General features: G+C 42.8%; 1 protein-coding gene and 2 non-coding genes across 3 annotated transcripts in view; 1 reads left to right on the top strand and 2 right to left on the bottom strand.

Moving 5' to 3' along the window:
• Positions 1 to 19572, top strand: part of RBFOX1 (RNA binding fox-1 homolog 1) — a 1649671-nt gene that overhangs the window by 1417303 nt on the left and 212796 nt on the right. The gene's annotated exons all lie outside the window — the stretch shown is intronic.
• Positions 192 to 295, bottom strand: LOC114008320 (U6 spliceosomal RNA). The gene has a single exon (XR_003549880.1). It is a non-coding gene; the product is annotated as a U6 spliceosomal RNA (small nuclear RNA).
• LOC114008319 (U6 spliceosomal RNA) lies at positions 427 to 533 on the bottom strand. The gene has a single exon (XR_003549879.1). It is a non-coding gene; the product is annotated as a U6 spliceosomal RNA (small nuclear RNA).

Raw genomic sequence — 19572 nt, 5'->3', positions numbered from 1 at the left:
GCCTCACAGGACAGCCACTAACCACATATGGCTAGTCAAAATGATTAAAACGAAATAAAATTAAAATCCAGTTGCTCAGTCACAGTGTCCATCATCCAGGTACTCAGTAGCTACATGTGTCTAGTGTTGCAGTGTGAGCGAAGATCGTCTAGGGGACAGTTGTTTTTGTTTTGTTTTGTTTTGTTTTGTTTTTTAATATGGAACGCTTCACGAATTTGCGTGTCATCCTTGCGCAGGGGCCATGCTAATCTTCTCTGTATCGTTCCAATTTCAAAATGATTAAAACGAAATAAAATTAAAATCCAGTTGCTCAGTCACAGTGTCCATCATCCAGGTACTCAGTAGCTACATGTGTCTAGTGTTGCAGTGTGAGCGAAGATCGTCTAGGGGACAGTTGTTTTTGTTTTGTTTTGTTTTGTTTTGTTTTTTAATATGGAACGCTTCACGAATTTGCGTGTCATCCTTGCGCAGGGGCCATGCTAATCTTCTCTGTATCGTTCCAATTTTAGTATATGTGCTGCCGAAGCGAGCACTAGGGGACAGTTTTCTCAATATCGTCACTGGTGGAACCAGTAATACCCTCCAGTATACCGACATTTTAATCACTGGAACCTGCATTACTCAGTGTGCCAAAAGAGACGTTGCAGATATGATCATAGTCAGGATATCAAAATGGAGAGGTGATCCTCCATTATTCGTGGTCTTAAGATCCTGTTCAAGGGAAGCATAGGCTTCAGGGAACAGAAGGCAAGATGATGACAGAAGAGATTGTAGGAGTGAATTTTGCAGCTGGTCTGAGACCACAAGACAAGGGATGGGGTGGCCATTAGCAGCCCAAAAAGTCAAGGAAACAGATAATCCTTTCAGAGCCTCCAGAAAGAATCAGCCCTGGTGACACCTCAACTTGATTTCCATGAGAATGTCCTTGGATTTCTGACCCCCAGAACTGAGAGAGAATACATCTGTGGTACTTCAGGTCATCAAGTTTGTTTGTTACGGCCACATAGGAAACTCACAGTCGTCATCGTTGTCATCCTCTCCATCCTCCCTTCAGTATCTTCTTCCTTTGATATGACTTGAAGCATTGTAATGATGCATTTCTCCTCAATAGAATCAAAACGATTCCTTAGGTATGTGGCAAGTTTTCACTGGGATATTTGTGCTGGCTTACAAATATTTTCTCCCCTGAGAGTGGTCAGTGGACCTTCAACAGTAGGTCTTGAGCTAACCTATCAGTGAAGAAGGGCTTTTCCACAAATCCTTGCTTTCTGGTTTTTTGGGCTGGGATGATTGTCAGCTGTCATTCTGTCTGGAACACTATGTCCAGGTAGGATTTGGCATTGGCAGACACAGGTGAGCATCTTGTTAGATTCCTTTAGGTGACTCAAAACCAAAGCTGAGCCCAGGACCCTAAAGGCGCAGTTCAAGGAGAACTTTTCTGCCCTGCCCTTCCTACTGTTGGGGACTAGTGTGTTATTTTCTAAGCCCACTGTGTGATCGTGGGTGTGATGAGTCAAACTTATTCTCTGCTCCCTCAACCTGCTCTTTCCTCCCAGGCTGGGTTTTGATGGATTTTTTTTTTTCTGGAAAATTTTCCTTTGCCCAGGGTACACTGTCCTCCAAGTAAATTCTCTTTTAAATGATAAAAACAAAAATAGTACCACAGACAACGCGATTATTTGTCAAATACATGTTGAATGTTTATTTTATGTTAAGCATAGTGATAGGAAATTAGATGTACTACACAATTTATTTTATAAATAGCTCTGTTTAGGGTGTGCTATTTGTATCTCCATTATAATAAGTAGAAGCCAAAGTACAAAGTTACGCTACTTACTTAAGTCCTCAGACCTACAAGGAAGAAAAGCCAGAATTTGAGCAGCCTGGTGACTAACTCAGAAATGGCTTGCATTCTAGAATTCAGAAGAAGATCCCCTTTCTCTGACTCTAAGTTCATTCATGTCAGGAGCCATGCTGTCTTCTTTTACTTTTTTCCTCTTGTCCTCTCAAAGAACCTAGGTCACTTCTTGAAAAGTCAGCAGAACCTGATTGAAATTGCTTATTTCAATGCATGATTGAGGACCAGCTGCAGGGGTGCAGTGGCAATGCATTGCTCCAGAATACAGGGTCTGTATGAGGTTCAGTTTCTGGGGTGATTTATATATGCTGGGCACATGTGTGTCCATGCATGTTCCTGCAGTTCTGGCTGGCTGGGAAGACCACAGGACTGGGGATCCTGGTGAGGATCTCTCTCTTTCTCTCTCTGGAAATAAATATAACAACAAGCTTACAAAAAATAAAACGTAGGGCCAGCCTTGGCATGGTGGTTGAGGTGCCTGGATCCCACATAGCTGACTCTATGGTTTGAGCCCCATACCTGGTAGCTTGAAAAATTAGGCCAGGTGCATGTGCATGCATGCCTAAAATCCTGAGAGGAGAACAGAGGAGAAAGGATTATGGAGTGATCATTCCCCCCGCAGGGTGATTTCTCACTTTTCCTCTCTCTGTCTCTCTCCAGTGAGCACACATGCCTTATGGCAAAAACTTAAAGGAAGAAAGATACACCAGGTGTGTGTGTGTGTGTGCCCCAAATCCCAGGAAGATAAATGGAGAAGGGATTGTGGTATTACCATGCCCTGTTGGGGGGGTGCTTTCTCTTTCTGTCTCTGTCTCTCTTTCTCTTTTTGATGATCACACACACCCTCTGGGAATTAAAATATTTTTAAAAATCAGTTACATTGCGAACCAGCAGGTGGTGGAGTGGTTAAGGGGCTGGACTCCCACATGGCCGACAGTTGTTCAAGTATCAGACCTGGTGGCTTGCTTTCTCTCTCTCTCTTTGGTAAGTGCACATGTCCCATATAAAATTAAAAATCAATAATAATAATAAAATTAAGCAAATTATTTTTTAAAAACAGTTACTTTGCATGGCAGAGAAGGTTGAGAAAGGTAGGGTTAGAGCTATTGCTATCCTTATGGAGGCAAAGTGATCATCTTGCAAGTGATCCTGTTCTTGTGCCTGCCGCCTTCTCCTCCGGTCGACTCTGCCATGTCCCTCGTACAGGAGCACAGTCCCCTCTGATCCTCATGCCACGTTTCTGCCCTTTCTCATCTTCAGTCCATCAGCCACTTATGGCAAGAGTGGTCTTTCTGAAATGCAGATCTGTCCATGCTATCCCCATTCCTGGAATTCTTCAATGCTTCCTATTACTTAAAGGATCAAATCTAAACTCCTTCTGCTCATTTTTCTTTGTAGACTCTCAACCTTATTTATTTATTTTTTTAGAGGTTTTTGCTATAGGGTGCGTGCGCTCACCAGACAGAGACAGAGAGACAGAAAGTGAGAAATCACCCCCCAGAGGGGATGGACACGCCGCAATCCCTTCTCCTCCATTCTCCTCCCAGGATCTTGGGCATGCATGCACATGCGCCCGGCATGAGTTTAAGCCACCGGGTCCAGGACTAGAACTGCGGTCAACTACATGGGAGTCCAGGGACATACACTTACTGCTGGTCCCTCTCAATCTTATTTTTGAGCTTTAATTTCTAATAGATCCCCACTGTACATACTCCAGGTGCACCACTCTGCTCATGTGGGCCCGGATGTTTCTGCACATGGCTTACCTCTCCTTTGGATTCACACCTAACTCACTCCAACTTCTCAAAATTCATCTCAGTGACAACACCCCATAAGAAAGATTCTATACCTTCTATCTCTTAATTGGGAGCCTTTCTCCTATGATAATGTGCATTTATAAAATCCATGACACTTGTTCTGACCATTGCTTTTCCTGTACCTGCCTTTATAGACATCTCCATTTTCCTGCCTTTATTTTATCCTGCCTTTAGTTTAATCTCCATTTGAGAAGGAACTTCATTTCTGAATGTATTTTATATTAATGCAAAAACAAATACTTACCCTAAGCTTACCAGGGGTCAAGCACAGTACACAGAAGTATCCCTAGTGTGTCTCTTAGTGTACCAGGGGTCAAGCACAGTACACAGAAGTATGCCTAGTGTGACTCTTAGTGTCTATCTAAACCATAGTAAGGAAAAAGATCTTAGAGAATTAGAGCAAGAGGATTGTGGTGTGATTAGGCCCCACTGAGGTTAGATGTTGCTTTCTCTCTGTCTTATGTGCATGGACACATTCCCTCTGGCAGAAAGAAAGAAAGAAAGAAAGAAAGGAAGGAAGGAAGGAAGGAAGGAAGGAAGAGAGAGAGAGAGAGAGAGAGAGAAAGAGAAAAGAAAAAGAAATATATCTTGAATGAATGAATGAATGCAAGACATCCCACCATATGTCTGTGAGATTTAAAGAACTAGTTTCTTTCTGATCAAATCCAGTGGATAACCTTGTAGAGTGGGATCTAACTCTGAATGTCTGCCGATGCCTTGAGCATCCTGAAAGCTGGAACGTGTTCAAGGGCTCTTTTCTGACCTCACACAGTGAACGTCTGAGCTCTGTGGGCTATTTGTAGAGAGTTTATTTCATCTTTGCAGAAAGCTGCCCAGTATAAATATTAGTCAGTTGATTTCACACAGAGTTAAAACAAGCTTTTAAAAGCCTTTTACCTCTCCTGTCCCCAAATAGGTACTTTAGACAGATTCTCCGAGTCTTGGGAGCTTTGTCGGATTTGGTAAAGTAGAAGTTATGTTCTGTTCCGAAGCATCCTCTGTGACTGCTGTCTTGGGGTTGAAGCTGCAATTGAGCAGAAAGGGTCAAGTAAACTGGAGAATTTTAAGATGACCAAGGAATGGAGGTATAGGGATCAAGCTTCCCTGGTCTGAATACATCTCCAGGAATCTGTTTCTGGAGATGTTCCCCTTTGGTGTCAAGGTGGTAGCTTGGTATTGAGGAAGAGCAGAGGTTTCAAAGTCTGAGTTCAATCTCAACTCAGTCAGTGGAAAGCATGGGTGCAACCCAGGCTCTGAGACCCCTGGGCAAGTGGTATAACTAGCACCATCCAACAGAAGCATAAAGTGGGACACCAATATGGGCCGTGTGTGTGTGTGTGTGTGCATGCGTGTATTTAAGTTTTTAGTAGCTATATCAAACAAATTAAAAAGAAATAGAATTGATTGTTCAACTCCATATATACCAATGTATTCAAATTATTATTTCAATGTGAAATCAAAATAAAAATATTGTAGAGGTATTTTGGGGGCCAGATGGTGGTGTAGCAGTAAAGCAAATGGATTCACATGGGAAACTTCTGTGTGTGTCCATGATTAGGGCTGGCTGAGCCTGGGGGTAGATCATGGCATGAAGACCCTGTGGTGCCTGTTCTTACTCTCTCTTTCTCTGCCTCTCTCTCTCTCTCTTGTCTGTGTCTCAAGGAGGAGATGGGTTGGTGTATTCATTTTCTTGTCTATGTCTCGGAATCTGGTGTGCAGATCACACTTGCAGCAGTCACGTCAACTGCTCAGTGACCACACCTGCCCAGTGGTCAGCACATGAGACCACAGTGCTTGTGCAGTTCTCGTAAAGTCTTCAATTTCTCCACCTGAGATTACAGTCTCTGCTTCACAGAAAGCAAATGAGGTCACGTGAAAGTTACCGTGGGCCCCAACTTTCTCCTCTTAAGTATAAATGCCAGAATAAGAAGATGAGGTATCACAGCTTCCTTAGGCTGGCTTATTTTATTGTATCTGTCCCTGGACATTGAAAATCGTGAGGCAGAAATGATGTCACTGCAGACTCAACACCATGTCTGCAGAGACTAGTCCATAGTAGGCATGTTAGCCTCCTAAGGCTGTAAGAACAAAGCACTTCAAAGTGCATGACTTCAGTAGAAATGTGTGGGCTCACAGTGCCGATGCCAGAAGTCTGAGGCCAAGGTATGTGCAGGGCTGTTTCCTTTGGAAGACTGAGGGATAACCTGGCTCATGCCTCTCTCCCAGTTCTGAAAGTTTGCTAGCAGACTTTGGCTTTCTCAATTTATAGAAGCATCTGCTCTATTCCTGCCTTCATGTTTACATGGCCTTTTCCCAGTGTGCACATCTGTGTTCAGCTTTCCTAGTTATTTATTTATCTGTGTGTCTAGCTCTCATCCATTCGTCTGTCTAGGGAGATAGAAAGACAGGCACTGTAGCAGTCTTCATGCCACAAGCCACCCCCAGTCTCAGCTGGCCCAGATCACAGGCATATACATGTGCATCCCATGTGCTCAGAGAGATCCTGGGACCCAAACTTAGACCTCTGCCATGTGAGTCCAGCTTCACTCTTACTGTCCCAGCACCTGGCCCAAATCGCCCCCTTTTATAAGATGCAGATTAGAGACCTTCACTGCTCTCCAATGGGCAGTGTATCCCTTACAGTCCTTTGTAATCTTAACTAATTACATCTGTGACAACCCTATTCCCAAACAAGGTCACATTCTAAGATATTGGGGGCTAAGACTTCAGCATTTGAATTTGAGGAGAAAACTCTTCAGCCTGTAACAGTAACTGTTTAATACAGTTCAGCAAGGTACATGAATAAATAATACTTGAGTAGATGGAGAACGCTTCAGATATGTTAAAATTTAAACAAGGGCCAGCTAAGGTGATGCAGTGGCAACACAATGTTCCATGCTGCTGAGGCCACAGGGGAAGGCCCTGAGTCAGCACCCTGAGTTCTCCCTGTGCACACGTACCTGTGATTCTGGCTGGCTGAGGGTGAGTCATGGCATGGGAACTCTGTGGGGCTGCCTCTCTCTTCACGGAAAAAAATAAATAAATGAATAAATAAACGTTGAAAAAATGAAGTAAGGAAAACCCAGTTAGTAAAGAGAATGAATGTAGCTGATAGGCAGCTACACTCTGAAAAAAATGCATGCAACATATTCACACTTGACAATATATGAAGACAGTTCTTTGATGGCCTTTTGAATGAGACTTATTTAATCAACTCTGGTGTCCTTATCTGTAGTTGCCTTGAAATTATTCAAACAAATTACTAGAATGTCTTAAGTTGCACACAATTATCTGGTCACACTTGTGCACTGTTGGTCCCTGAATGAACTCTCTCCCTACTATGTCAGGTCCTTCTTTCTCCCACGAGGTACACTTTGTCCACATTTCTGAAAAATGATTGTCTTTCTTGGATCCACCTCAACATTATGCAAAACCTCTTCTTCTTGAAGTCAGCTTAGCCCTGCTCTTCTCTCAACTATGCAACCCACTCAGCTTAGCCTTCAATCAAGCAAGTTTTCTTAAAATACCATACATCCTCAGCTACAGCAAAGTAATAACCATGCCCTGATCCAACATATGTTAAGACTCTGAGGCTCTCTAGACTCAGGTATACACCAGTTAAAACATGAGCTTAGAGACCCTTATCTTGGGATAGGGCCAGGTGTGAACTCAGTTCTTCCCTTGGGAAGATAAAGCTCTTTGTTTTCAGTCCCTCTGAGCATACTTAAACAAAATAGTAAGATTTTCAACACTGACATACATGGTTGAGTGGTATTGAATTTGTAAAGCCAGTAAAGTTGTGTTTCCCCTTTGTTGTGATAAGAAGTCTAGCCCCTTCATATTTCAATTGTTGTAATGTTCATATTCTCTCTCTCTCTCTTTTTTTTTTTTTATTCTCCATGTAAAAGTTAATGAGATAGAGATGGAGGAAGCCCAGAAATGCATCATGCATCTAAGCCTGTCTAGCTCAACTGGCTGGGCCAGAAGGATAGAAAACCTAGGAAGCAGTTTGATGCAGTGGATATGCATCTAGGGTTCAAACTGCAGCTCAAGCATTTGTTAACTATCTGAACTTGGGGCTGTCATGAATTACCTGAACTTCAGTGTCTTCTATTAAATGGGTATGAATGATACCCACCCTAAACACCTTCCAATATTATATGCTGGGCTGAAAAAGATAAGGTGTAACTTTTGCATCCTATCCCTAGATAATCAGCTAGTGTGATAATGGGGAAAGAGAGGACAGTAACTGTCTGCCCTATTTACATCAGCAGACTAGGTGATGCTCTTTCAAGCATTCGAGTTGGTTCAAATGAGAAGATAATGTCATGGGTGTGGCTTAAGTGATTGACTCCTTCTTTCTTTTTCCCTAGACTAGCTTTATCCCAGTATGTATTATTGTTGCATTTGTCCTTTGACTTAACTAAAACATGTGTGATCATCCACTCTGCACACATCATTCTGGTAGTATTGGGGATATAGTGTTCTATAGAACAGACCTTGATTTCTGCTCTCATGAGCTGTGCAATCCAGTAGTCTCCAGATCTCCAGATCACCCCTATATTTTGTAGGTCCTGTGACTCTAAACATTTTCCTCATTTTTTTCTTTACTGATTCCACTACTCTGGGCACGAGATACTTTCTACTACTTAAACATTACAAGTGGCCTTCACACATACTGTTTTTCAACCTATATCACACCATCTGGCTATTTCCTGCTTACCCTTCAACTCTTAGCTTAGACATCAGCTTTTCTGGGAAATCCTTTCTGGATAAACCATTAAGTTCCTTATTTTTCTTTTCTCATGGCATTTATCCCATTACACTCTAAATCTTGGGCTGTGTCTATCTTGTTCACCTCAATAGCCCCCAGGCCTAGCCCAGAACCTGCCATCTACAGATGCTCGATACTTTGCTGAAACACTTGCATGAATATCATGTTCTTGCCTATTTGAATAGTTCATTGCCCTTGCTTTCTGGCAGTCTCCCCTAATTTCATTTCTTCCAAGTCCAACTATAATTCATTTTGTGACAGCCTTTTTTTCCAGTTGGCAAACTATTAGAGGCTAAAACTTATGCAACACACAGTGAAAGACAAGGTCATATTTTATCATCTTTGCCTGTTGTACTAACCAGATTAGACATCTCTCTACAAGTGAGGTGAATGCAAGCCAACTGATATTTATCATGTCAAACACCTGATTAGGAAATGCAGTAGGAAAAAAAGGGAAAATGTCACACATGCAGAATCCAAATGTCTGCCCTTAATGAGCTTACAGTCATATGAGAACTGTAATTTTCATATAAGGAAACTGGATACTTTAAAATGCACTCAAATGTTGGGTTTTGTAAGTTATCCCCAAGCCATGAAGTTGTTCAGGCTTTGTTTAGAAACCCAGCTTTTGGAAAACCTGAAGAACAAGCATCAGATATGTTGATGTTGATTAGTAGTAGTGGAGCATACACGTTCCTGATGGGCAGAAAACTTTATAACATGGTTTGAGAGGAATGGATTCTGAGTTTACCCATGTAGAAGATAATGGTATCTTCTCCCTGAGCTGATTCGTATCCAGAATACCCACTTTTCCCTTTGGTAGAGCATTTTGTTATCTGTAACACCATCCCAATGGGGAGTGTATATATGATTCTTTCTTTAGCAGTGTGACTTAATGCTCCCAATTTTGCAAATCTAGTGACAGAACCTTTGTGACATTCTTAGTAGGATGCTTTAGTCAGCAACATCCCAGTGGAGCTTATGTCTCCCTAGGCTACTTGGTTCTGTCTGTCTGTATCGTGACCTTCTCTCTTACAAAGAGAGTTGTCTCACACCAAATCTATCAATTTCCCACATTAGGAGCAGGCAGAGAATCCTCTGGACAGCTATGATGAAAGAGGTAACACAGTGATATTATCCCACATCATATCAGCAGGGTAACTGTAAGCAAGCCTTTAGAAGGGACAGGCTCCATCCTTTTTTCTACTGTGGAATTGGCTATGTGCAGTAGTATTATTAATGGCACAAGTCATTTAAATTCATCTCCAATATGAATTTGACACTGATGTTACCCTGGTGGTGATAGTGAGAACTTTTTATCCCCTTCTTTAGAAAAAAGCTGGGCTGGTAAAAGGAGAAAGATGATTGTAAAAGTCTATTCAAGACTGAGGTTTTCTCCATACCTAGGAGGTGAGGAACCTTTACTGAATTAGAATTTAAAATGCAATTGTCTGTCCCTTTACTTATGAAACAGTTTTTGTCAGTTTTATTTGGATGGCTCGATTTTCTACTTGTTCATCTGCCCTTCTGTCCACACAACTATATTTGTGATGGTGGTGGGCAGGTCCACCTGTCATTTGGGTAGGGAAGGCAGTGGTACTGATCTGATGGCATTGATAGCAAAATGCAACAGCTGAGCTTCCACTGCCATGATGCTCACTGTGTTTGCAGTGAGGCAAAGGAGAGGTCAAAGTCAGGTTTCTGATCCCACCATGTGTTATATTGTAGTCACGCATGAGGACACCATGGGGGGGAAGAGTACACAAGACCTCCTTCTACATTTTTTGGAACTTTCTGAAAATTTATAATTATTTGAAAATAAGAAAGTTCAAAATAATAGTGGCCATAAAGTTAGGTATAGCTCTGAATTGGATTGGTACAAATTTCATCATACATCTTTGGAGTGACTTCAGATCATTTGTTAAGCCTCTCAAAGTCTCTCATGTATACATGAAAATGCTGTTTGTACAGACATCAGGAGACTGTGGGTTGCATTGAGAGAGCTGCATTTGTAGAACATTTAGAGCAGTGGCAAACACACAGTGACAGTTCTAATTATATTGTTGTTATTTTCAATAACATTATCAGTACCATCAACAGCAGCATCATGAACATTATTGACCTACCTGGGTTCTGGACCTTGGGATGACAGGATCAAGATCCCATACTCTTTGTTAACCTTTGGAGGCCTTGGAGAAACACCTGCATGTGAGGTCTTGCATCTACCATTTATGAGCTTTAAGTTTTTATGTCTCCTTAACTATGAAGTGGGTGTGGTGAAGGTGAGGCTATTACTGTGCTTTAAGACAGTGGCGATGAAGTTAGAAAATATGTATGAAGTGACTACATTGTCTGATATTTAGAAATACTCAAGGAATAACAGATGCTCAGGCTATTGCTCTGTATGACTAACAGACAGTAATAAGACCCATGTATCTATTTCACATAGACAGGTGAAGCCCTATGCTGCAGGATATTCTACAAGAAATCCTTCAGTGCAATGTTGGGACATTCCAATGAGAAACACTTTTCTCAAGAATTCAGAGCAATGGGTGATGATTTTGACCTTGCTCTCATGCCCTAAGTTGCTGAGAGTCAGCACATGTCTCGGTACTGGTAGCAATGAAGGGATTACCTCATACTAGCTTGAGATTCATTTTCTATTCAGTGGAACATTTTAAATGCTGTGTGTGTGTGTGTGTGTGTGTGTGTGTGTGTGTGTGTATGTGCATGCAAGCATGTCTATGGGAGATGCTTAGGGTAACAGTGATGAAAAGCAAAACAAAACAGAGGAAGTTCCTGTCCTCATGGAATCTATAGTCTAGTTGGAGACAGATGTCAAAATGTGTGCATATGTCAAACTTTGGGGATTACCTCATACTAGCTTGAGATTCGTACCCCCAAAAATGGAACATTTTAAATGCTGTGTGTGTGTGTGTGTGTGTGTGTGTGTGTGTGTGTATGTGCATGCAAGCATGTCTATGGGAGATGCTTAGGGTAACAGTGATGAAAAGCAAAACAAAACAGAGGAAGTTCCTGTCCTCATGGAATCTATAGTCTAGTTGGAGACAGATGTCAAAATGTGTGCATATGTCAAACTTTGACAAGGGTTTTAAAGATTAAGGCAAGGTCCTCTGAGTCCCTGGGACAGAGGTGAGTAAGATGAGAAACTTGTCTTCTTAAGTGCCTGATGCTGTTGACTGGGAATTTCACTTGCTCCAGAGACTGTTAATGTTTTAAGAGACAAGCACATTTCCCTTTGGAAATATCAGCTCAAAATGACCATATCCAGGTCTCTGACTTGTACAAAGTGCCATCAATATTTGATTGTCACTAACTTTTAAGGAGTCGAGAAAAACAACATCTACGTTGCCTTCTGTAACTCCACATGGAAAGTCAGGATGGAACATTTTGCAAACATGACACCTTGGCATGGCAAGCCTGCCACCCACTCAGTTGGTTTGTGATTCTGAGGCTGGTGTTTATCAGTTGTGGCAAGATGGCTTCTGTCCTCTGTAATCCCTGCCGAGAATGTAAAACGTGAAATGAGACAAATTGTTTTCACTCGAATCTATGGCATGACTCTTGTTATCTTTGTTGTTCATTTTTGTAAATTATAGTTTCATAGTGACTTCAGAGTTCTTGGTTCCAAAGTTGCTTTTCTATTAGCTGGCGTAGTCAAGGCAGCTGAACTCTCTATAGTTGCCCCCCTGAGAACGATTCAAATCCACCTCCAATTCCACTCTACATTTTAGAATATAGAGCTTAGGACTGTGAAAGATTTATGTGATTGGCACTTACTTGTCATGTATGAGCAAGTAATTCTACCTCCTTTGAAAAAGAGGACAGTGGTATGAACCACACTGGCTTCTTAATTAATTAGGTAATGGGCAAAGCTGCTTTGTTGAATTTTGAATCCACCATGCTTAGAACAATTGATTAGTACGTATCTGGTGCTCAGGAAAAGATTTCTTACCATCTTCATCGTCATCATCACCATGATTATCATCACCATCTTCGTCCTGCCATCCTAATTGTTATATCACCAGCCTGATCATAGCATCTCCGTCCTCACTCTCAGCATCTTTATCATCACCATCTTCATCCCACCATCCCAGTATGTTACTTCACCATCCACATCGTACCATCTTCCTCCTCACTCTCATCGTCTTCATCATCACTGTCATCATCACCATCTTCATCTCACCACCCCAATTGTTACCTCACCGTCCTCATCGTACCATCTTCATCCTCATTCTCACCCCCTTCACCATCACCATCTTCATCCTAGTATGGATTCACTAAAGGAATTCTTCCATACAGACATATGAGATTAAAATTCAGGTTCTTTCACTTACTAATTTATTAGTTCCCATATATTAAAAAAATACCTGGCACTTCTTTAGCACCTCAGTTTTCTGCGCTGCAGAAGGGATTGTACCTATTAGGACAGTTGTGAGTATTAAAGTGTCTGACACACAGAGATGAGGGTTCAGCACACCTTAGCTGCTCTGGTGTTCTCCAGATGGAAGAACTTCACTGGTCTGTAAGAAGGTTCAGTTTCATCCCCCTTATAGGACATGTGTATTTCCAGACCGTCTAGATTACAAGATATCTTCCTGTAGACTTTCTCCTCCAAGCACCAGAGGACTCTCTTTGGGAGGGCACGTGTGTATTACAATTTGCATCTCATCAGTAAGAGAACTGAGGCACATGGGGTTGAATGACTTGCCGTTAGTTGCTCCACCATGCTCCTGGCTTGTCAATATTTGACTTTGATATCATTGTCACAGCATTACTGAAAGACTGGGTGGCAGCAAATGATGGATATTACCTAGCGTAGTATTTTATCTCTTATTTAATTTTGCCACAGTCTGTACAAGATTTGGCACTGCAACCCATTCACCCACATAAAGGTTTCATGAAATAATTTTAACTCTTACTGTCCTATTATTTTCTCATGTAAAATGGTTCGTTTCATTTTTTAAAATGTTGGTACGATGACCCCTTATATGGATTTTACAACCCAATGGATCACACTTACAGTGTTAAATATAGACCATTTCCCCCCAGGGTTGTATATTTCAAGATCCTGGGGCACCTCCGGTCAGTGCGCATACCTAGGCCTGCTCCCCTCAGAGATTTCGAGGCAGTCATGTAGAGTGAGCTCTGGGATCTGATTAAAAAAAAAAAAAATAAAGCCCAGGTAACTCATGTCACCTGATTGAAGACCAGTGTCCTTGCATCTCTCTTTTCACCTGAAATTCTCTTTTCTACTTCGGTTGGTTGTTTTTATTTTTGTCAGTTTTTTTTCCTAGTGTTTTTCCTATGATTCCCTAGAACACCAGAGTTTCCATCAGGGAGTATGTCTGTCCTGTTCTCATCCTCTTTTCCAGATTGAAGGACAGATGTTCCATGATCCAGTTATCAGTGAGGACAAGCAGCTTAGGGCTCATGAGAGCGGCTGCTGTCCCACTTGCTAAGTGAATCTTGCAAGGAAGGCCTTGTCCTCTGTCTTGTCCTCTGCAGTTACAAAGCTCAGAGAGGAGTGGGGCATGAAGGGGCTGCAGTTTTAACCCTGACAACCTATCTTTGTGTGGTTCAATTCCCTGGGTCTGTGTGAGAACACGTGGGGGCGTGTACACAAATGCCCAAGATCCCTGATGAGTTGGAGGGCCAGGGAAAGAAGGCTAAGGTGTGATGAGACCCTACTGAGGGTGCTTTTATTCTCTCTTTCTCTCATGTATAAAATCTCTCTGTCATGAATAAAACAAAGTTTATAAAAAGAAATGGAAATGTTTATTCAGATTTTCTTTCCAACCTTGGAGAACTGAGAATTAAAAAAAAAAAAAGAAAGAAAGAAAGAAAATCACCCAGTGCCTCCCTGAATTAGTACCTGCAGGACAGACCAGTAGGAAAGCTGAATTCTCCCAGCAGCTTCCCTGCCCTCACCTCCTCCTCTGTTACACAATTTAATTACAAGTTTAATCACTTCAGAAGCCCCAGCCATTCCCTCCAGCCTAGCGAGATCTCTGCTTCCATAGCAAGGAGGCTCAGCGATAAGCAGCTGTCCACGGGAAGGGTAAATGGGACTCTTGAAACCTCTCCCTTGACGAGCAAGAACAACATGACCAAATAAAAACTGAAATTGTTCTGACATTTCACTCTGGTGGTTGTGGTTTTAATAATAAAGAAAGAACAGAGCATTTGCAGCTTTAAATAAAGTGGATGCGTTTGGCATTGATACAGGGTTCTGCAAGTGAAATTTTTTTATAGAAAGTTTTTCCGTTCTTGTTTTTTGTTTTCTTTGTGTTTTTATTTATTTTTATTTTTTAATTTATTTTATTTTATGTATTTATTTTTTGATTATCAGAAGAGAAGAAAAGAATGGGCAGGGGAGAAACCAAAGTTCAAGAAAAGGAGAAAACAAAACCCCTATATTAACCTTCGTAGTGTCTATCCCCAGTGAGATGTGGTCATCTGCAGATTTTCTTCTTGTGAAAAGCCACTGCCACGTTGACCTTAAGGTCTATAGGGACAGAGGTGGGTGAGGATTTCACTCAGCTCTTCATCACTGTTTAGTCTCTACGATGAGCCAAGCTCTGAGTGTGTATCCTTGGTTGTCCTTTAATTTTTAGTTTGATCCTCACAGTGACATGGAGAAGTTACTCGTTGTCCCCATTACACAGAAGCAAAAGCTGGAGCCCAGCGTGGTACAACAACTTGTCTTAGATCACAAAGCTAGTCGGCAAAGAGGCTGAGTTTCAAAATTGCCCAAGACATCATTAGTTATGGTGTTTGAGATCCGCTTACGATTAGCCACAGAGCATTGTTATAAATCCATTCTCTCTGAAGTTTTCGCAGTGCTGTGCGTATTTGCCTATTGCCATCTCTCCCTCCCTCCCTCCCTTCTCCTCTCTCTCTTTCTCTTTCTCTCTCTCTCCCCTTTCTTCATTACTCCTCTCTCTCTTCCTTCGCAACCCCAGACCATTCCCCCTCACCTCTTAACAAAATAAGATAGTACCAAGCTCCCTGGTGGATTTTATAACTTTGCATACCATATATTTAGTTTGGTAATGAAAATTCCCAGCTCCAGGCGATGCATAGAATAGCATTTCTAATGTTTTTTAAACAGCTATTAATGTAGTCGAGTGGTGTGTGTGTGTGTGTGTGTGTGTGTGTGTGTGCGTGCGTGTGTTTCCCTTCCTCCTCTATATAATCATCTGCTCAGTGGTGCACTCTGAAAGTGAGAGCAGGAACAGAGGAGGAGCAAGCTGTGATTGATGGGCCAGGCCTTGCTTACAGAAAGAGTCCCATCTGGGGTTGGTTTTGGGAGCAGTCAGATGTTGAGGGGGAGGTCAGCCAGGCAGCCTCGGCTCCCCCTCCTTCAACACCCCGATCATCCACACACTGCACGGCGCGCACACCCTCACTCATAATTGAGGCTTGCTCTGGGCAGATGCTTTGTGGTGTGGGACTAGAACAGCTGCTAAGTTTATGGAGGAGAAAGGAAGCAGAATGGTGCAGCAGGTATTTTTTTCTCCATTTGATTTTTCACTCGCAATTGTGATTCGAATGAAGCCGCAGCCTTCCCTGGCATTGTCTGTGCTCTCTGTGATATGTACATAGTTTATAGTGTGCTCCCTGAGTCGTATCCAGGAGAAGAGGAAGCTCAGCGAAGAGTGTGTGTGTGTGTGTGTGTGTGTGCACGTGTGTGTGCACATGCCCGTGTGTGTGTGCTGCCGGCTTTATGCTCCAAGTGTGGAACTGAGCATGGTCTTAGACCCAGCAGGTTAATGGTGTAGTTTTACATTTTTCTTCTTTGTTTCAACGCCCCTGGGGCATGATGCAGTTTCGCTCATTTCAGTTCAGCACAAGAGGCTGCCTCTGAATATGCGTGCTTTTTTTTTTTTTTTTTTTTTTTTTTTTGCCAAAGAAGTAGAATAAACCAGATACTCAACTAAAGTAAAACAAATTGTCAGCAAGATAGAAAGCTTCAGGCAGCCACCAGGCACGGGCAGTTTCTTCCTGTGAGCCGGTGTCGGCGGGGGATGCCGGTCGGAATCCTTGCTCGCCTTGGCAGTGCGGACAGAGGCGATCAGCTGGCTTTTCAGGTCGTGCCAATTCCTGTGTATTGCTTCAGTTTGGGGCTCTGTTTAGGCCTTAAGAGGCTCTTGGGGGCACAGAATGGACTGGAAATGAGTAAATTCCAGAAGCAAAAAGGGAGGGGCACTCAGAAAGTTTGACTATTAAACTGGGAGGATACACGCATGCACATGCATGGCAAAATACGTGATTATTTGAAGCCTACCTTGGCAGCTAGAAAAGCAGGCACTTTTCCCGGTCGGTGAAAGTCAGGCAGTATTCTGAGCCAGAATATTTTGTAAAGTCTGACTGGCCGCCTCCTGGTTCTCTTATTAGTTTCCTACAAGTGCTTTATTAAACCACTCTGCACAATGGATGGGAGAAGGCACTGTCTCTAAACAAACCCAGTCCTTTTCTCTCTGATTTCATCTCCTGAGTCCACCTCAGAGAGAAAATGAAGGGCGTGGGATGTTTCAGTGAGCAATGAAACACTCCGCGTCCGGCTCTGTGAAGACATGCGGCAGAGTAGACATCCTATGCTAATAGTCAGATTACGGTGTTTGTCTTAAAATAGCAACAATATCCTGGTTATTTCATGCTTCAGTAAAATATTTAAATTGAAATGACTTCTTTTTTTCGCCATTAGGAATCAGACTCGGTTGCATTTTAATCATGCCTTGGCTCTTGGTACCAGAGTAAAAGCTACCTACCCTTTGGGGTGATGGGTCCTGATGGAGCTCCTTGTGATCGCCAGGCTGTCAGTGAGATGCTCTGATTGGCTGAGAGGTTTGGCATAGTGAGGACCAGGAAGTTTCTTCTGCAGTCTTTATTTCAAACTGCTGCTCAGGTCTACAATAACAATCGTGGGTTTTAATAAGGAGGTCTTAGCTCTTCCCTCATTCCCTTTTTTATATTTGGTTGCAACCTCTCAAAGTAAAGGCACTGTAAATGTGCTGTTGAGTTTGCAAAAGCTCTTGAACATTTGCCTGATGAGGTGGGAGACCCTAGCAAACAGACTCACCTGCCCTGAAAACTAGGAACACCCACGGCAACCTGATGCAAATAGGACTCTCTCTGATCACTTCACTTGAAAGAGGGAGAGTTGGCACTGGAGTGGAAGAAGGAAGTAATGAGGGAATGTCTAGCCAGAATGCTCCAAATAATTTTGCCTGTCACTGTCACCCATATGGAGTTGGCTTGAGCTGTCAACCAGGAGCCTATTCACATAGCCAGGATTTGCCATGACCTGGAGCGGTAAAGGTGCCCTCAATGTCAATGTATTTTTCCAGAAACTTTATTTCAGCCAAGCTAAGGATTTGGGAACATCACTGGGAAGGAAATAAAGACATCTCAGAAGCCCTCTGAAGGTGAAAAATAATTCCATAGGAAGTACAATGATCTTAATTAAATATTAGTTGTAATTAGCTTAAAGTGCAAATGTTGGGAATATTAATTAGGGTCTCTCTGGAAGGGCCGTCAGTGTTAATAGTAACAGTAGGGGTCCCCCCCAACATCTGTTTGAGAACTTCAGGTATGAGATGAAGCCTGGAGCCTCACGGGCCTGGCCAGACAAGTAGACAATGCTAACCATAGGCTCTGTGGCCATCAACTTGTCCTCAGAGCATGGCCTTGTGTTGGCCAGAGTGGCATCAGCTTGGGAGGGGCAGATGGTTTGCTTGACTCCCATGGTGCCACTAGTTAATCTTCTTTCCTAGGCTGGTGTTGAGCACTTTGAAGCCAGGCCTCAGGCTCAAGGTGGAGCAGAGGTTTACCAGACCGTGGCATTTCCACTTCCAGAAAGATACCCATCTAATCTGGCAAAGGGAGTCAGTGGCATCTTTGAATAAATACCCCAGCACCTGACATTCCCACAGGGGACTTGAGAAATACATCAACGGATGAAAAGCAGGTCTTTGGGCCATGATGTGTGTGACAGAGAAGGACTTGTTTATTTAAAATTGGGAGCCAAAGTATCCCACCAAGTGATTATCTGGCCGGATGAGAGCTGCATTGGCAGAGGATAAATACGAGCTTTAACTCTAATTGTGATTTCTGGCAGAACTGCCTGTGGTTGTGGCCTTGTGTAATTGTGTCTCAGTTGTGGATTGGAGCATGTTTGATTACAAAGTAAAGTGGGATTCAAGGAGTAAGACGTGCTGAGCAGGAATTCTATACCCTGGCCCCATTGACTGGTGGGGCCAGGTGATCCTTTGTGGTGGAGGCCTGTCCTGTGCCCAGAAAGGTATATAGCAACATCTCTGGCCTCAACCCATTGGATGGGGGTAGATATCCTCCTTTGGTGTGACAGAAACGTCTGCACCCCTGCTTCGTGTCTCTTGGGAGCAGTTGTGCCTGTTTAAGAACTAGTGGTGTAAAGCACCCCACACACTGCCTGCCGCCCACTAGGCCCGAGGGAGAGGCAGCATCACTCTGAGCACCAGAGAGAAGAGGCTGCCTTTGGGTGGAGCACTAAAGCTGAGACCACCATGGGCCTTCTCCTTAGAGCTGACAGAATGTGTGTGTGGTATGAGAGAGAGAGAGAGAGAGAGTGAGCGAGAGCGAGAGAGCGCATATGTGTTTACATGTCCAAGATCTAAGGATGGAAAGCAAATTCAAAAATAAAAACGATTCTGACTCACTCTTTTTTGTACCATTCTCAGTATCACTGATCTCCAAGGCTAGCTGCGAGCACCCTCTGTGGTTTAGGCAGAATGTACTTTCTTTCTCTCTCCCTGCTTCACTGGCAGCTTTATTTCCTGTCCAAACCACTTATGCAATGATGACTTCTTTACTGGTGTCCCCATTGCTAATGATATTCTGCTACAGCCATTAGAAAACGTTTTCTATACAGGGTCAGACAGCAAGTAGTGTAGGCTTTGCAGGCTGAGCAGTCTCTGTCAGCACCTCAACAAGGTAACCATTGACTGTGTGTGGACAAATGAGTGTGGCTGTGTCCCAACAAAACTTTATTTATAAACAAGCAGTGGGCCAGATTTGCCTATGAGTTATTCCCTAAGTTGTCTTCTATCGCTCTGCCC

This window comes from Tupaia chinensis, unplaced genomic scaffold (assembly GCF_000334495.1).
Source record: "Tupaia chinensis unplaced genomic scaffold, TupChi_1.0 Scaffold000042_1, whole genome shotgun sequence".
NCBI lineage: Eukaryota > Metazoa > Chordata > Mammalia > Scandentia > Tupaiidae > Tupaia > Tupaia belangeri.
Note: the sequence above shows the minus strand (reverse complement) of the source record. Positions and strands in the feature narration are given on the sequence as shown.